Genomic DNA, 4,872 nt, shown 5'->3' with positions numbered 1-4,872 from the left:
CTACGTTACATTTGAGATCCCACACCACCGCTTCCGGGTGGGCTCGAACCACCAACCTATTGGTTAACAGCCGAACGCGCTAACCAATGAGCCACGGAAGCTCAGAAATTAAATGGTTGTCACGTATTGTGGATAAGTTTTGACTTTTTACACTACATCTGAGACCCCATAACACCTGTCCCGGGTGGGCTCGAACCACCAACCTTTCGGTTAACAGCTGAACGCTCTAACCATTGCGCCACGGAAGCCCAAAAATTGAATGTTCGTCAAGTATTGTGGAAAAACTCTTATTTTTTACGTCACATCTGAGACCTCAAAACAACGCTCCCGGGTGGGCTCGAACCAACAACCTTTTGGATTACATCCGAACGCGATAACCATGGAGCCAAGGAAGCTCAGAAATGAAATGGTCGTCAGGTATTGTGGAAAAACTTTGACTTTTTCGTCACGTCTGAGACCTCACGACTCCGCTCCCGGATGGGCTCGAACCACCAACCTTTCGGTAAACAGCCGAACGCGCTAACCATTGCGCCACGGAAGCCCAAAAATTAAATGGTCGTCAGGTATTGTGGAAAAACTTTGGCTTTATACGTTACATTCGAGATCCCACAACACCGCTCCCGGGTGGGCTCGAACCACCAACCTTTTGGTAAACATCCGAACGCGCTAACCATTGCGCCACGAAAGCCCAAAAATTAAATGTTCGTCAGGTATTGTGGAAAAACTTTTGCTTTTTACGTTACATTTGAGACCCCACAACACCGCTCCCGGGTGGGCTCGAACCACCAACCTTTCGGTTTACAACTGAACGCGCTAACCATTGCGCCACGGAAGCCCAAAAATTAAATGTTCATCAGGTATTGTGGAAAAACTCTGACTTTTTACGTTACATCTGAGACCTCACAACACCGTCCCGGGTGGGCTCGAACCACCAATCTTTTGAATAACATTTGAGCGCGCTAACCATCGCGCCACGGAAGTCTAAAATTAAATGGTCTTCAGGTATTGTGGAAAAACTTTGACATTTTGCGTTACATCTGACACCTCACAACACCGCTCCCGGGTGGGCTCGAACCACCAACCTTTTGGTAAACATCCGAACGCGCTAACCATTGCGCCACGAAAGCCCAAAAATTAAATGGTCGTCAGGTATTGTGGAAAAACTTTTGCTTCTTACGTTACATTTGAGACCCCACAACACCGCTCCCGGGTGGGCTCGAACCACCAACCTTTTGGTAAACATCCGAACGCGCTAACCATTGCGCCACGAAAGCCCAAAAATTAAATGGTCGTCAGGTATTGTGGAAAAACTTTTGCTTCTTACGTTACATTTGAGAACCCACAACACCGCTCCCGGGTGGGCTCGAACCACTAACCTTTTGGTTAACATCCGAACGCGCTAACCATGGAGCCAAGGAAGCTCAGAAATGAAATGTTCGTCAGGTATTGTGGAAAAACTCTTATTTTTTACGTTACATCTGAGACCTCACAACACCGCTCCCGGGTGGGCTCGAACCAACAACCTTTCGGATAACAGCCGGAGGCGCTAACCATTGAGCCACGGAAGCTCAGAACTTAAATGGTCGTCAGGTATTGTGGAAAAGCTCTGACTTCTTACGTTACATATTAAACTTCACACCAACGTTCCCGGGTGAGCTCGAACCACCAACCTTACAATTAACAGCCAAACACGCTAACCATCGCGCCACGGAAGCCTAAAAGTTACATGGTCGTCAGGTATTGTGAAAAAACTTTGACTTTTTGCGTTACATCTGACACCTCACAACACCGCTTCCGGGTGGGCTCGAACCACCTACCTTTCGGTTAAAAACCGAACGCGCTTACCATCGCGCCACGGAATCCTAAAAGTTAAATGGTCGTCAGGTATTGTGGAAAAATTTTGATTTTTACGCTACATCTGAGACCCCACAACACCGCTCCCGGGTGGGCTTAAACCACCAACCTTTCGGTTAACGGACGAACGCGCTAACCGTTGAGCCACGGAAGCTCAGAAAGTTAACGGTCGTTAGGTATTTAGGAAAAGCTTTGCCTTTTTACGTTACTTAGAAACCTTCATACCATCGTTCCCGGGTGGGCTCGAACCTCCAACCTTTCCGTTAGCAGCCAAACGCGCAAACCATTGCGACACGGAAGCCTAAAAGTTAAATGGTCGTCAGGTATTGTGGAAAAACTTTGATTTTTGCGTTACATCTGACACCTCACAACACCGCTCCGGGGTGGGCTCGAACCACCAACCTTACGGTTAACATCTGAACGCGCTAACCATTGCGCCACGGAAGCTTAGAAAGTAAATAGTTGTCAGGTATGGTGGAAAAACTTTCCTTTTTAAGTTACTTATAAAACTTCACACCAACGTTCCCGGGTGGGCTTGAACCACCAACCTTTAGGCTAACATCCGAACGCGCTAACCATCGCGCCACGGAAGTCTAAAATTAAATGGTCTTCAGGTATTGTGGAAAAACTTTGACATTTTGCGTTACATCTGACACCTCACAACACCGCTCCCGGGTGGGCTCGAACCACCAACCTTTCGGTTAACAGCCGAACGCGCTTACCATCGCGCCACGGAATCCTAAAAGTTAAATGGTCGTCAGGTATTGTGGAAAAACTTTGACTTTTTGCGTTATATCTGACACCTCACAACACCGCTCCCGGGTGGGCTCGAACCACCAACCTTTCGGTTAACTGCCAAACGCGCAAACCATTGCGCCACGGAAGCCCAAAAATTAAATGGTCGTCAGGTATTGTGGAAAAAATTTTATTTTTTACGTCACATCTGAGACCTCACAACACCGCTCCCGGGTGGGCTCGAACCAACAACCTTTTGGTTAACATCCGAACGCGATAACCATGGAGCCAAGGAAGCTCAGAAATGAAATGGTCGTCAGGTATTGTGGAAAAACTTTGACTTTTTACGTCACATCTGAGACCCCATAACACCTGTCCCGGGTGGGCTCGAACCACCAACCTTTCGGTTAACAGCTGAACGCTCTAACCATTGCGCCACGGAAGCCCAAAAATTAAATGGTCGTCAGGTATTGTGGAAAAACTTTGGCTTTCTACGTTACGTTTGAGATCCCACAACACCGCTCCCGGTTGGGCTCGAACCACCAACCTTTCGGTTAACAGCCGAACGCGCTAACCATTGCGCCACGGAAGCCCAAAACTTAAATGCTCGTCAGGTATTGTGTAAAAACCTTGACTTTTTACGTCACATCTGAGACCTCACAACACCGCTCCCGGATGGGCTCGAACCACCAACCTATTGGTTAACAGCCGAACGCGCTAACCATTGAGCCACGGAAGCTCAGAAATTAAATGGTTGTCACGTATTGTGGAAAAGTTTTGACTTTTTACGCTACATCTGAGACCCCACAACACCTCTCCCGGGTGGGCTCGAACCTTCAACCTTTCGATTAACAGCTGAACTCGCTAATCATTGCGCCACGGAAGCCCAAAAGTTAAATGCTCGTCAGGTATTGTGTAAAAACCTTGACTTTTTACGTCACATCTGAGACCTCACAACACCGCTCCCGGATGGGCTCGAACCACCAACCTATTGTTTAACAGCCGAACGCGCTAACCATAGAGCCACGGAAGCTCAGAAATTAAATGGTTGTCACGTATTGTGGATAAGTTATGACTTATTACGTTACATCTGAAACCCTACAACACCGCTCCCGGATGGGCTCGAACCACCAACCTATTGGTTAACAGCCGAACGCGCTAACCATTGAGCCACGGAAGCTCAGAAATTAAATGGTTGTCACGTATTGTGGATAAGTTATGACTTATTTCGTTACATCTGAAACCCTACAACACCTCTCCCGGTTGGGCTCGAACCACCAACCTTTCGGTTAACAGCCGAACGCGCTAACCATTGCGCCAAGGAAGCCCAAAAAATAAATGGTCGTCAGGTATTGTGGAAAAACTTTGGCTTTCTACGTTACATTTGAGACCCCACATCACCGCTCCCGGGTGGGCTCGAACCACCAACCTATTGGTTAACAGCCGAACGCGCTAACCATTGCGCCACGGAAGCCCAAAAACTAAATGGTCGTCAGGTATTGTGGAAAAACTTTGGTTTTCTACGTTACATTTGAGATCCCACAACACCGCTCCCGGGTGGGCTCGAACCACCAACCTATTGGTTAACAGCTGAACGCGATAACCATTGCGCAACGGAAGCCCAAAAATTAAATGCTCGTCAGGTATTGTGTAAAAACCTTGACTTTTTACGTCACATCTGAGACCTCACAACACCGCTCCCGGATGGGCTCGAACCACCAACCTATTGGTTAACAGCCGAACGCGCTAACCATTGAGCCACGGAAGCTCAGAAATTAAATGGTTGTCACGTATTGTGGAAAAGTTTTGACTTTTTACGCTACATCTGAGACCCCACAACACCTCTCCCGGGTGGGCTCGAACCTTCAACCTTTCGATTAACAGCTGAACGCGCTAATCATTGCGCCTCGGAAGCCCAAAAATTAAATGTTCGTCAGGTATTGTGGAAAAAATCTGACATTTTACGTTACATCTGAAACCTCACAACACCGCTCTTGGATGGGCTCGAACCACCAACCTATTGGTTAACAGCCGAACGCGCTAACCATTGAGCCATGGAAGTTCAGAAATTAAATGGTTGTCAGGTATTGTGGATAAGTTATGACTTATTACGTTACATCTGAGACCCTACAGCACCTCTCCCGGTTGGGCTCGAACCACCAACCGTTCGGTAAACAGCCGAACGCGCTAACCATTGCGCCAAGGAAGCCAGAAAAATAAATGGTCGTCAGGTATTGTGGAAAAACTTTGGCTTTCTACGTTACATTTGAAATCCCACATCAC

The 4,872-nt window shown here is 47.6% G+C and overlaps 1 non-coding gene across 1 annotated transcript; it reads right to left on the bottom strand.

Annotated features, from left to right (window-relative positions):
- Positions 1–762: 762 nt before the first annotated feature.
- Positions 763–835, bottom strand: TRNAY-GUA (transfer RNA tyrosine (anticodon GUA)). The gene has a single exon. It is a non-coding gene; the product is annotated as a tRNA-Tyr (tRNA).
- Between the last annotated feature and the right edge of the window lie 4,037 nt (positions 836–4,872).

This window comes from Phalangium opilio, unplaced genomic scaffold, assembly GCF_054372755.1.
Source record: "Phalangium opilio isolate 3A_F unplaced genomic scaffold, DU_Popi_V2 ptg000329l_1, whole genome shotgun sequence".
Taxonomy (NCBI): Eukaryota; Metazoa; Arthropoda; class Arachnida; order Opiliones; family Phalangiidae; genus Phalangium; species Phalangium opilio.
This window is presented reverse-complemented; position numbering and strand designations above follow the sequence as displayed.